The 14966-nt window shown below is 42.9% G+C and overlaps 1 long non-coding RNA gene across 1 annotated transcript in view; it reads right to left on the reverse strand.

Moving 5' to 3' along the window:
* Positions 1-388: 388 nt before the first annotated feature.
* Positions 389-14966, reverse strand: part of LOC126544743 (uncharacterized) — a 29024-nt gene continuing 14446 nt past the window's right edge. Inside the window, exon 2 of the long non-coding RNA XR_007602217.2 lies at positions 389-2081. This is a non-coding gene — a long non-coding RNA (uncharacterized lncRNA). The remainder of the gene's footprint in view (positions 2082-14966) is intronic.

Below are 14966 nucleotides of genomic sequence, written 5' to 3' on the forward strand. Positions count from 1 at the left end.
TATCCCGTGCCCACGCTATAGCCTATAAGCTATAGGCTTACCGTTTTTTCATGTTTTGGGGAAAAATTAACATGTGGCCATTCGTATCGTTATCGCATAAAACGACGTCTGCGAATGCGTGCGGAGTGATCTACGCCAGCTAACAGCTCTTTGGAGGGAATTTATTTCACCTGCCTAAAACGGATATTTTCGTGGGCTTACCATGGTTTCACTTTTGGGGGGAAAATTAATATGTGGCTATTCATCTCGTTATCGCGTAAAACGGCGTCTGCGAATGCGTGTGGAATGATCTATGCAAACAAACAGTTCTTTCGAAAGAATTCATTTGGTCACACTGATTTCGGGTCCTTGCGGATGTTGGGAGAGATGGAGTCAGGAGACGCAGGCGAGCACAGCAAATAGACTTTACTAATAGCAAACCCAAAATAAAACACACTCAAAACGGAACTCAAAACTCAACTGACAAAAATAAAACTCCGAACTTGCTTAGCCAAAACAATGTCCTTATCTTCGCCTACGGGCGTCCTTAGCGCATTTCGCGCAATAGTCCGGCAACCCTGACCTATGGCTGCACGCTAACAAAAAGGAACGCTCTTACAAGGTTCCGTCGTCGCATGTCACTCCAAGTCCGATGTGTGTCGGCTCTTGGTCCCCGTCAGTGCTCCCGCCGATTCCACAAGTTTTGCTTCCTTGGTATCGGCCGGCCAGCTCCTCCGTCTCGGATGCTGGCGTCCCGAATTATGTCGGTGACGTGGCACTCAGGCCTGCCTGGCTAGGCCTAACACCGGGCTCCATCGCTTCTTATCCGAGTGCCGGCGGTACGCCCCGGGGACTACCGTTCGTGCTGGTCTGCCGAAGAAGAGGGATCCAATTCCTGGAGTGCCCGGCACTGCCGTGGGAGGCTGCAGCAGGTCCTGGAAGCCTCGCTCGAACGTCGCCGAGGTCGACGGGCACACCCTGGGTCGCCAGCGTCACGGGCCTGTCCGAACCTTCATGGGTCCCGTCGCCAGTACGAAGCTGGCGCTCCGACCTTCTTGGCCCATAGCCACGTCGATAATCCCACCTTGGCGCCGCTTCTCCTCCGATCACACCTCGGGTCACGCGCCTCGAGGGCTCGTGCCATTCGGACCGGTCGGCGCACATCGTCCTCTTCTTTTTGCGTCCCATGCCTCTTACATATGACACATTTTACTTGCCCGAAACGGATATTTTCGTGGGCTTACCGTTTTTTTATTATTTCGGGAAAATTAATATGTGGCCATTCGTATCGTTATCGCGAAAAACGGCGTCTGCGAATGCGTGCGGAGTGATCAATGCAAGCAAACAGCTCTTTGGAGGGAATTTCTTTTGCCTGCCTGAAACGGATATTTTTTTCTGGGAAATTAATATTTGGCCTTCACTGCAGAACAAGAGGCGGCAAGGAGTTGGCTTCACCACAGTACAAACCATTGAAATGTATGTATGTATGTATGTATGTATGTATGTATGTATGTATGTATGTATGTATGTATGTATGTACTTGTGTTAGGGTCCCCTCACTCGGACTCTGTTCACGGGTTGGTCGGAGTTTGAGTGAGTGAGTGAATTGACTCTCGACTGTGTTCGCCGAGCTCTACTACAGGGGCGTTCATTCTACATATAGTGCGGGTTGCTGTTCCTGCCGGTGGTAGGTAATGTTTGTTCCACTATCTTCTTTTGCGCCATGTGGCGGGGACGATCACAACAAGAATGCATAAGTGGCATGACGGCGAGGACACCGTAAAAACGACAACTTGCCGTTGACGGCGCATCGCAACAGCCAGATAGAGAAAAGGACAGAGAAAGTGCAGTATGAAGTTTTTAACGGCACGTCGCAGTAAAAGCAGTTCTTTTTCCGTACGAATGCAGTATAGAATCGTCTTTCTGTGATGCATTTTATAGACTTTCGGAGGTTTATCTTCTCGCCATACCATTCGGTTAAACTGCAGAGATCGTTCCTTCAGACAAGTCGACGCGTCGCTTTGATGCACGTCCGACTGTCGCGGCGAGTCGCTTCCAGTCTGCACCAGTATTACCCCGAATGCTATTACCGCACCGGCCACCTGCAAAAAAGCAAAAAAAATTTTGGGGAATTTCGTGTTGGCATCATCAGAAATGAATAAGAGCGCTCAATTAACCAGCATTTCCGGGTAACTTTGAAGAAATCGCAGTGGCTTCTGTTAAAATGAAACTGCCATCCGCCACATATAGGTCAGAGGTGACATCCGCTGATTTCGAAGCGTTTCTCTAATGGCCGACCACATAAAACGGCATAAAACACCTTTCTAATTAAAATAAAAGCACTGCAGAGATACAAACATGCCGCCCCTTTCTAAAACTTAGCAGGCGTCTCGCGATTACAAGTGTAATTACTTGTAACTTCTCAGCCACAATATGAGTACGTTTGTCTGAATATTATTCAATGAAGATTTCTGCAAACAATCAACTGTAAATCTTTCTATACAGATAATTTGCTCATAGTCGCAAGCTAGATCGCCAAGTGCGTTAGGACAGGCACTTATCGAGAACGTTTTGATGTGATCCCAACGCTGTTCAAGCATACGCACGCAGCCTACAAATAAATAAACGAGGTGATGTTTTTTCCAGGGAAGTATTCCCGTTTCGATGCGAGAGCATCAAAGGGCCCATAGAGCGAAAAACACGGCGCCTGTCGTCCCCCCCACCCCCTACGAGCGAAAAACGTCACCTAAATTCCCACTGGCTGCGACGCCACGTCATCAGCATGCCTCGGGGGAGCAAAGCGGGCGAAAGGGAACGCCTGCTGCCCGATAGCGCACCGGATGTTGCGCGAGGGAAGACGGGACGGCACGTCACCCTCGCTCTCGAGAGCCTGAGTCATCCGCGCATTCCTCCTCGTCCACACAAGCTCTCGAAGGCCAGAGTTCTTCCATCTTGTAAGGGCAAATCAGAACGCACCAAGCCAACGCCTCTTAGATAGCAGGCCTGTGCACTCGGCTTGATGAATTGAAGCTACTTGGACCGAAATTTTTCTTGCCAAGCCCGACGTGACGAAAGCCGGCCAGAATAACCGTGGCTTACTCGGGAGCGACCCCCATTAGATTCTATGGCAGTCGAGCAAGACAGCATGACGTCACTGGTCAAAGTGCACCTGCCTTCTGTTGTCAAGGAGCCGTCGGCCAAGGGTCTCATGGCGCTCCCTTGCCCACGAGAAGTTCACAACTCGAAGCACCGCTCAGCGATGTTCAAATGGACATTAATGCTTTCGCATTCACGACTCATAAGAAGTGCTTAGGTGTCCTCAGATGTTATTAAATGCTTACGCATTTCTACGCTTACTCAACGAGGAAACTTGTCCGTCACGTAAGGCGAATCGCCATAAGAAAATAATGCATCCGACGGATTCTATGAAGGCCTTGTTAAAGATTTGGTGATGGTGCAATAAAAGCCAGCTCGAGAAACCCATGTAGAGCCGGCTTGGTGCACGGTAGGCATATGGAAAATTCCGATTTTGGAAAATTTAATGCCAAGCACGCCATATCCCCGTTGCGTTTCGGTGGTCGCGGGATGTGCCATCCGTTGGGTGATTCCTTCACCGACCGAAATGCCACCGGTCTATGAGGCTCATGCGCTTCCTGTCTCGCAACACAGACAGATAAGCAGTGGTGACGAGATGCCAGCTTGGAGAGTAAAGTTCCTGGCATGTGGTGCATGCAGGAGCCCGGAGTCTTAGTTCGATAAGATGATGTTTTTTTTTCGTGGGAGGGGGGGGGGGGGGCCCAGTCCAAGGTAACTTTTCGTCTTAAAATGAAAAAAACACCAACATAAGCACAACAGAGAAGTGGCTACGTCAGGCCGTTCGACTGACAACTGTATAAGCGTCGTTTTCTCTACTTCCTTTTTAAATAAAAAGATGTTGGTCCATAAATATTTTTCACAAACAACTGTTACATTTGCTAATTTTCGCTTTTCATTTTTATTTGGCTGTCGCCTCTACTCTCTCCCTTAGAAGATACCTTTATCTCTCAGCTCCTTGCGATTCTTGTTTCCGGAAACCAACTTTGCACGAGAAGTGCTGTACAATTAGGGAAAAAACCAGACGAGGTAACTAACAGGTGACAGTCATATTGCTTACGGGTTTAACGATTATTGCAGGGCTTGGTGATGGACGCTGTTTCACATTATTTTAATTTGCGCTTTATTTAACCCATATCGCGGGTATATGGCTACGAGCCAGTGTCGCGGTGAGCCATCACTCGAGGAAATACGAATCGATCAGAAAACCGGCCTTCACACCCCAGAAGATGCCGATAACTACCGCCAACCAAAACAAGTGAAAAACGCAGCAAAATGGTGACCACGGAATAGCTGTCAACCCTCAAGATTGATTTGGCGGCGCTTTAGGAATGTGTGTTAGGAGTGGTGACGTGGGCGGGGAGGGCAGGGGGGTATGCCGCTAAACTTCGGGGGAGAGGGCGGGCCCCCACCACCCCTGGGTACGTGCTTGGTTTCCGCAGCTGTTGCCTTCCACCATGGGGTCCTTTGACTTGATTTGCTTTATACCATCGCATCAGTACTTAGCGTAATGCGCCTTAGTTGGTAGTATGAAGGGGCAAAAAGCCGCCTTTCGCTAGCATGACTAGACACACCAACCACAGGTAAAATACAGGTTGCAAGGAAATAGACACTGCTGGAAAATTCCTTCAGTGAATGGCATATGATATACATAACAAGTATTTGAGACAAGAAAACGCAAAAATAAACACAAAGCACATTCAGGGCAGCAATAACAATATAGCTACCTTAGATATAAGAGACGCGAGTTGTCCATCCGTTAAACATATCTTGAATTCTGGGCAGACATGATGTAACAGTTTCAGACCATAATTGGTTCGTGGTCGTGAAATAAATCAGTGATCTGTATGTGTTGTACCAAATGTGGAATCAATTAGTAAATATGTAAAAGGAGCCAATGCTGAATCATACAGGGGTAATTGGAGATCGCAGGGAGAGGTCTTCGTCCTGCATCATCATCATCATCATCATCATCATCATCATCATCCTAGTTACGCCCACTGCAGGGCAAAGGCCTCTCCCATACTTCTTCAACTACCCCGGTCATGTACTAATCGTGGCCATGTTGTCCCTGCAAACGTCTTAATGTTATCCGCCCACCTAACTTTCTGCCGCCCCCTACTACGCTTTCCTTCCCTTGGAATCCAGTCCGTAACCCTTAATGACCATCGGTTATCTTCCCTCCTCATTACATGTCCGGCCCATGCCCATTTCTTTTTCTTGATTTCAACTAAGATGTCATTTACCCGCGTTTGCTCCCTCACCCAATCTGCTCTTTTCTTATCCCTTAACGTTACACCTATCATTCTTCTTTCCATGGCTCGTTGCGTCGTCCTCAATTTCAGCAGAAGCCTTTCGTAAGCCTCCAGGTTTCTGCCCCGTAGGTGAGTACTGGTAAGACACAGCTGTTATACACTTTCCTCTTGAGGGATAGTGGCAGCCTGCTGTTCATGATTTGAGAATGCCTGCCAAACGCACCCCAGCCCATTCTTATTCTTCTGGTTATTTCAGTCTCATGATCCGGATCCGTGGTTACTACCTGCCCTAAGTAGATGTATTCCCTTACCACTTCCAGTGCCTCGCTACCTATCGTAAACTGCTGTTCTCTTCCGAGACTGTTAAACATTACTTTAGTTTTCTGTAGATTAATTTTCAGACCCACCCTTCTGCTTTGCCTCTCCGGGTCAGTGAGCATGCATTGCAATTGGTCTCCTGAGTTACTAAGCAAGGCAATATCACCATCGAATCGCAAGTTGCTAAGGTATTCTCTATCAACTTTTATCCCCAATTCTTCCCACTCCAGGTCTCTGAATACCTCCTGTAAACACGCTGTGAATAGCATTGGAGAGATCGTATCTCCCTGCCTGACGCCTTTCTTTATTGGGATTTTGTTGCTTTCGTTATGGAGGACTACGGTTGCTGTGGAGCCGCTATAGATATCTTTCGGTATTTTTACATACGGCTCGTGTACACCCTGATATATATATATATATATATATATATATATATATATATATATATATATGTGTGTGTGTGTGTGTGTGTGTGTGTGTGTGTGTGTGTGTGTGTGTGTGTGTGTTGCAAATGATGGTGGCCTGTTGCGCATCACCGTCAGTTGCGCTTAATTGGCTCCTCGAAGAGGCAGGACCTGTGTCGAGTGAGCTCCTGAGCACTCTGCAATGTGGTGAGCACGGTTTAAAATCGTGGGTCCTGGACCCTCAAGGCGGCGCGACGTAATGCTAACGCTTTTCTCTCGCATTTGCCGCTAAAAAGCCAGTAAACTTTTTTTAATTATATTATTCTGGGTGTTTACGAGCCAAAACCACGATACGACCACGTGGAACGCCGTGGTGGAGGGTTCCATATTTATTTTGACCACCAGGCGGTTTCCTTTTAACGTGCACCTGAAATCTAAGTACACGAGCTTTCTTTTTTTATGCACTTGCAGCCCCCATCGAAATGCTGCCGCCGCGGACGGCATCGAACGCGCGACCTTTAGCTGGGGAGCGCTACGCCACTGCATCCCGGTGGGATATTAGGACGACTTCATCGACAAGCTGTATCGATGCTATATACATAGCATAGTATGTATATAGCATACACATACATGCTATATACAAACATTCTGTAGAAAGCGTCGCACGTAAATATTTCACTGCCCAATGAAACGCGCGAAGTGAGACTGGTGTGAAAGCAATATGCTTGCGCGTATAGTTTTCGCTCGCTACCTCCTATAAGTAAGAATTCCCGGCTACGGGAAAGTGAGCCCGTAACAGCTATCTCTGTAAAATGAAAAAAAAAAAAGAAAGAATGACATTTTTTTTTAGAAGAGTTTTCAAGGCGACCTTGCCTCGGCAAACTATACACCAGCTGTGGAACCCGCGGGACGGTTAAAAGAACCTTGCGCTCTATATATGCCGGCACGTGCAAAATACGTTTCGTTCATTCATTTGAAGTTTTTCACTGCCTACACGCGGTTCGAAGAAAGGAAAGCAGCAGGTGGATTTTTCGCGCGTCATATATCTACAGGAGCTTGCGCATTGGAGTCCCTTACAAAAAAAATTGTTGAAAGGTTATTGACGTATCATTGTTCAACGTCAACAAATGACCTTGAAAGATCATCGAGGAATTGTTGAAACATCATTGAGGAAATTGTTGACAAGTGTTGATAATTGGCCCGCGACATTCACTGGAAACATCATTGTGGCCTCTCAATTTGAAAGATCATTGGCATATCGTTGAAACTATGGTGTACTTCAATGCTGAAAGCCCATTGAAGCATTGTTGAAGATGTGTTGTTTGTCAATGTTGAAACCCAATTGACGTATTGTTGAAATGTGTTGTTTGTCAATGTTGAAAGGCCATTGAAGCATTGTTGAAGCTCAAAATTGAAAGCCCATTGAGGTATTGTTGAAATGTGTTGTTCGTCAATGTTGAAAGCCCATTGAAGCATTGTTGAAGATGTGTTCAGTCTCAAAATTGAAAGCCCATTGACGTATTGTTGAAATGTGTTGTTCGTCGATATTGAAAGCCCATGGAAGAATTGTTGCAGATCTGTTGAACATCAACACAAATTATGTTGAAATCCCTTTATGCCCCACTGGGTATTTAGCAGTTTAAACCTGCACTTACCTTAAAATACTGCTGAGCTATGTTGCATATGTTTGTTGGTATGTTTGCTGTGAGAGGATAGGGATAAAATTTAAATACAGCCGTTTTGTATCGCAGGCCTCTGTCACCCTGGGCTCAAAACATGCTCCTAGATTGCCTGTAATAAAACATATTGCAAAACTGCTAGCAGTACTGTTATGCCACTTTTTTCAATTGTCAGAGTGAATGGTCCTCCACAAAACCAAGAGTGCTGAACTGATGCAGACAAAAACCATTTTTCTAGGTGAACTGTTTATTTGTAACCAAACATCTGTGTAAATGTACAACCATTTGTAGTTTGAGAACATCAGAAACTTCTTAAAAACTATTGCACAGTACAAACTTCCTGCAGCTTGACACCATAACAAAATTGAATACTGAAGGTGTAGTATGTGTGGCCCTCAAGTAAAACACATTTCCCAAAAGAAATAAATTTTAAAAAATAAATACCTAAATAAATAAATGTAGAAGCAGACTGACATGACTGTCAATAAGAACACTCAAAAAAGGTACTTGCTTTCTCTATTAGGGAGCCAGTGGTATTATTACCATGGCACGATTTGCTTGAGCCCACAGCACTCAAATGAGACCTGATATGCAGGGTGGTTATCTTTAAGTTTCATGGAATTTATTAAACACGGACTGTTGCAGCTAACATAATTCTAGATACAGAGTGCCAAACATTACTTGCATGAGAAATCAAGACACCAGTCAGCTGATTAAGAAAAACTCAGTTCCTAATAGTTTTTACGAATTGTAGACGGTAATTTTACAAGGTGTATGCACTAAGAACGAACTTCCAGAATGACACCAGTAACGAGACACATGCCATCAAACTGGCTGTAGAAATGCACTGCTGTAGCACGTTTTTGTTAACAAAACGCACTGTTATGCATTGAAGCACAAAAGTAACCGGAATGCCCATGTATTTCTCTCACATTTATGAAAAAATCTCGCAACTGGTGTCAACCTGGAAATTAATTTCAAGTGAATATGTCTTTCAACCTCACTGGCTACAATTTGCAAACTGAAATATGTGCCGTGATGTTTAAGTGAATTAATAAATTTATGAGAATCAGTTTAATGTTTCCATTTCTTGTGCTAGTAATGTCCACCTCTGAATAATCCAGCTCAAGAACAAAAATTATGCTACCTGGCACAGACAACTTTAAAAAAATCTGTAAAACTGAAAAAGGACCACTGTACAATCCTTATTTGTTGGTTGAATGGTGTGTGCCAATTTCAGTAAACCTTACATACTTCTGAAATATGGCGATCACAATAAGTGATGCTTATGGGAGCAGTTTATTATGCTGCATTGCTGTTACATGATACAGTTGCGTTTTCTGCCATGATAACGTTCCTGCGCAGGTCATTCCATATCAAGCGACTTATTCATATTAACTACTTCAGATTTTTATATGAAAAAAAAACTATTAGTGATGTGCTGGAATAAAACAAAGTTACTCCTTTTCTGAGTTCAATTTTATTCACTGTCACAAAAAAATAACGAAAGAATTCAGAAAAAGATATGGTTTCATGCAAACATGAAAGGCACATCATCGCCATTACCGGAGATTTTTTGTTGCATTTTAAATTTAAGCCGACTTATACCTATTAATTTTTACTCATGTATTTTAGATAGCAATAAACCATGTTTACAAAGCTATGTAAAATGCAGTTTTTACTGAACTCTGATAATGGCACAGATGCACTTGCAGGTGTGCGATTCCATGCCGAATCGACCAGTGTTTTTTTGACACCACACATATAGCTGAAACATTGCCATGTGTTTACTAGAGTTCAAAACTCGTTACCCACTTTTATTAATTTTTGCCAGATATTTTGTAGCATTTTGGTGACAGTTTAGTTTTCCTGCTCAGCTGAGCTAGAGGACATCAATCAACATTCTTTTTCAAATGCACATTGTATTGATCGAGGCCTTCAAATGGTGTGCGTGGAAATACGGTGAAGTGATGCAACTGCCAAAATAGCCAATTTTTCAAATATTTGAATACTTCAATTGCTTTTGGCACCGGCAAAAATGAGTCAAATTGCAATCCGTTAGATTTTTTTTTAGTAACGAAAAATTCACAGGACAGAACTTAAATACAGAATGGTAGCCCAAGTGACATAGTATAGCAAAAAAATATGTGCCGCTTTGAAGGTTCAGCTGATCGCCTGTAAAAAAAAAAACAAATTCTAATCTTTTGCAAGAAGCTTCATGTTGAAGGAAAAAACAGCTTTCGTAGTTGGCCAAAAAATATGTGATACATTATTGGATAGCTCTACATGTCTGCTATGCATGTGTGAAGTTAAAGAAGGCATTATTTTTAAATGCGAGAAATTCTTTTTTGAAATTTTGTCAGCACCGACTTTTCTCGGATGTGCGCACAGCTTGCCGGCTGGGAATGCACACGACAAAGCTGGCTTTGTCTCCACACAGATGACAGAGAAGCGGTGTTAGGGTCTGCATTTTATTGCCAAGGGCCACATGCTCCAACGCAACGAGGCTTGTGTTTGGTGTGGGCCAGGTAAACCATACAGCCATTGCACATAAACTATCAATACGAGGTCTGTTAGAAAAGTATCTGACCTTTGGCTGAAGAAAAAAAAAAAACTGGCATAACTGGAGCATTGGAAACCTAATCACCCTCAAAGTAGTCTCTTTGGGACTCCAGTCAATTCTCCCAGCAGTGCTGCCATTGTTAGAAGCATTCCGAGAAGGCCTCTTTCCGAATGGAGTTTAGCTCAGCTGTCGTTGCAGCCATAATGTCTTCTCTTGTCTGAAATCGCGCTTCTTTCAATGGCCTCTTGATTTTGGGAAACAGCCAGAAGTCGCAGGCGGCCACATCCGGAGAGTAAGGAGCCTGTCGAACTACAGGAGTCTGGTTATTCGCCAAAAAAGTCTGAATCAAGTGCGAGAAAAGCATTGTCGTCATGGATGCGCCAATTTCCTGTTGACAACTTCGGTATCTTGCGCCACACAGCATCACATAGGCCATGGAGGACATCCCTGTAGTAGTCTTTAGTGATTGTTTGACCCTGTGGTGCGTACCCGTGGTGTACCACACTGCGGGAGTCAAAGAAAGCAGTCAGCAACACTTTAACGTTGATGCGCACTTAGCGGTCTTTGGTTGGTGACGTGGAATGCTTCCACTGTAATGACTGGGATTTGGTTTCCGGGTCGTAAACATACCCCCAAGACTTGTCACCAGTGATTGTGGTGTTCATGAAGTTGGGGTCACTGTTTGTGGAATCCAGAATGTCTGTGAGACTTCAACACGAAGTTGCTTTAGCTCCACCATGAGCAGTTTGGGAACGAATTTCGGTGCAACTCTCTACATGGCCAAATCTTCAGTGATAATGGAATGTGGATAAAATGTGCTGATGCCCACCTCTTCCACAATTTCTTGGATAGTCACACGACAGTCCCGCATCACCACGGTGTTCACTTCGGCAATGACCTGGTCATTTCGGCATGTTGATGGCCGACTGGAGCGTGGCTCGCTCTCCACCGATGCGTGGCCGTCTTTAAACTGGTTGTACTACTCCTTAATCTGTGTGCTGCTCATAGCATAGTCACCAAAAGCAGTCTGAATCTTCGAAATGGTTTTCACTTGGCTGTCGCCCAGTTTCTGGCAAAATTTGATGCAGTAGCACTGCTCCAGTCACTCCGCCATTTTCCTTGCAATAAAAAACCGACGAGAGCACTGTGTACTACCTCATTCAAATGCTGCGTCCCAGCAAGTCACGCTATTGGCAGGCAGGAAAAAATTCGTGCATGCGCACAAAGGTTCAAGGGCGGCTGATGAAAACGCACCTGTTACATATTCATCAGGTGTTCGCAAAAAAAGGTCAAATACTTTTCTAACAGACCTCGTACATATTAAATACGTGAGGGAATCCTGCAGTGCTAAAAGATATGGTTCGTGCAGTTTACAAAAAGAAATATCAGCTATTATGTAGACAGTAAATCCAGAAAGAGCGCTGATATTGTTTATACAAAGCATTTTAAAGGGCATGTCGCAGTGCAATGCAACATAGAGGGAGCAGGACACTTTGTGCCCTGCTCCCTGAAGCCCAATGACGATGCAAGTAGAAAACACCTTCATAATTAGGACTGAAAACCTACATGAGTACGAACAAATTCTTGTGGTGTTGTTTGCTACCACTGTTTTAGAGCCGGAACATGCTCATCTATAAAAGTCATATGTGCCATGTTTAGTCTGATGTGGTCAGACACCATTGGCAACCACTTCTTGCGTTCATGTTAAAAAAATACGAATTGAGACTGCAGCTGCAGCGCTATACGTCACCTGCCTTCGCAATGATAAAAAAGGCAGTCAGTTTGTTGAATAGTTCTTGTGGCTAATTATATTAACAATATTTCCTTACTAGATGACATGGCTTCATATATTTATGCTATATTTATGCTGTATGTGTGATCCACAAATCAACATTATAAAAAATAATTTATCGCACTTAAACAATAATACCTTTTTGTTACTTGTCACATGTATAGCAGACATGTAGGGCTGTGTAACGATGGGCGACATATACTTTTGTGCCAACCACCAAAGCTAATTTTTTTACCTTCAACACAAAGCTTTTTGCAAAAAATTTGAACTTTACAGTTTTTTAGCTGATCAACTGAACCTCTAAGGCTTGAAATATTTTGCAGCTATCCCAAGTCAACCAGTCTGATTTTATATTTATTTTGTGCCTTCTGTATTTCCCTACGTTAGAAGAAAATTCAAACTTTGCAAATTTTGGCACTCACACCACTTCAGTCTCTTGACATGAACACCATCTGAATATTTGGATCATACAATTTCCCTTTCAGAAGAAACGTGTATCAGTGCCTTCTAGCTTAGCTGGGCAAGAACAATAAATTTTTGCCTAAGTTCAAAAAAATTTTTTGCGAAGGAAAATAAATGGGGAGCAAGAGTTTGGAGCTTCAACTATATCTGTGATGGTCAAAAAAACGTTGGTTGGTTGCCCTGGAATGACTCAAGTGTATGTACGAAAGCAAATTTTCTCATTGTACCTACTCAAAATCAAGCAAACTTGAAATGGTTTGCCATAATGGAACAGTTCTTGACAAAATTGGGTGGTTTGGCATGAAATGGCTTAAGATACTTAAAAAATATATTAATAAGGAAACACTTTCCTTACTAGAACCATATCAAAAACTAACATAAAAATGTAGTGAACTATAACAAAGCACAGCACTTGTATTCTGGATTGAGCAATCCAATGTGGACTTCTCAGGAGACTAGCATAATTAACATAAATAAAATTAACATAAAAATGTGAAGGCATAGAAAGGCACAACATTTGTAAGCTCATTTGAGAAATCCAAATTGGGCCCTTCAGGAGACTAACACAGAACATAAAAATGTCGAGAGTTACAAAAGCACAACACTTGTGTTTTGGTTTGAGCTGTCCAACTTGGGCTCTTGAGAGGTTATTGATCCCATGCGAGAAGCGAGGCCACAGTTCTTTACATAGGGCATGTTGGTACCAGGCAATTTGCGACACGTGAAGCCTGCAAAAACAAGAAGCCAGAACAAGTTTTAAAAAGCAACTTCCACATGCAAAAGAATGGCATGCAATCTGCCCTCGTTATAACGAAATTGATTTATGTATTTGTGTTGCTTTAGTCCAACTTTCCACGGGTACAGCTTTACAGCATGACCATTTAAATTTATTCAGTGCGGCACAGGACTCCACTAAGTGTCAAATGCAGGAAAGGGCAAAGAGGAACAAAACACTGTAGCAAAATAACTTTATGAATATCCTCAATGTCAAAGATGTGAGCTTTGCTTGCTGAGAAACGAAATGGTGAAACAAATTCATGTCGTTCATAAATAAACCTGAACTGACAACTAAAATTATTTCTTGTAACTTTCATAATTAAAATTTGCTGCACTTCACTGTGCTTTTCCATGCTCCAATACAATACTGTCATGTCACTACAACTGAGTGTAGCTTCATTTGATGTTAGGTTTCCTGAGTTCACATGCAATCGGAATGTACTTCTCGCCTTACAATGACTTAAGACTTTCTACATTAAAGAATACACTGCTTACAGTGAAGTATGTTTTCTGCCTCGACGACTGAATTACTGTTCTAATGAGGATTCCATGTAGTGCACCAAGCTGCTTAGCATGACACATGCAGAATGTGACAGAGACGAAGAAATGCCATCTTTTAAGAGCCATATGCGATAGGACTGACTTCTTTAACCCTTTTAGGGTTCACTGCCGTACATCTGTGGCTGTGATGGAACGTTCTGAAAAAAATTTGCCTTTTCAGAACAAAGTGTTGCCTAGCATCCCACTGGAGGTGCTGCAATCTTCTGAGACTTCTAGAAAATATTCTTATAGTGCTGTCGCTCCTTGGGTTTCTCCAAAACTGATTTTTCACCTAGCTCCTTGGTGTCTGTCATTGCAGTAATTTGGGAGTGTTGCCATAAGTTTTTTGTAAGTTTCATTACACAAAAAAATTATGCTGCTTTATCCTGCATAAAAAAATAAAACATGTAAAACTGCAAATACTGAAATGGTATTGCCACTTTATTGTTATTTAAAAATATTATTTACCAGTTTATTTTCTCGGAATGTCACTCTGAAGAACTTAAATCTGCAATAAAAATATTAAGGGTGCGCGAAAAGTGATTTTTGAGGCTGAACCGAATAATGCTAGAAGCAAATCAAATAATGGATAGTTTCTGAATAATGAACAGCTGATATCACAATTAATGTAAGATGAGGCTCACATCCTAGTATTATTAAAGTTAGCAAGTTTCTGTCATTGTTATGTTATGAAAAGCTGTTTATTAAAAGCACAAATGGAGCAGCAGAAAGTTTCTTCACATGCACAGGACTCTTCAGTAAGCATAAATGATTGCTGTACAGCCTCTAAAGTACAGCTACTGAAGTAACGTAGCCTGGTCTGCTATTACAAGTTGTTACGTTTTATGTCTACACTATGTTATTGCAGGTGAACATTTACCGTACTTTGGCTCAAGTTTCATGTTTTATTGGTGTTTCGAAATATTAGAATAATACTCGCATTTACAAATAGTGACCATTCAAAGACTAATTTGAATAGGACACTATTCAATTCGAAAGTTTTGAGCATTTGCACACCACAATATTTATAACTCCTAAATTAGAGAGGCATATTTCTCCCCAAAATGTGATCCTCAACCGGCTAAACAAGAGCGACAGAAAAGC

Source organism: Dermacentor andersoni, chromosome 10 (assembly GCF_023375885.2).
Source record: "Dermacentor andersoni chromosome 10, qqDerAnde1_hic_scaffold, whole genome shotgun sequence".
Lineage (NCBI taxonomy): Eukaryota > Metazoa > Arthropoda > Arachnida > Ixodida > Ixodidae > Dermacentor > Dermacentor andersoni.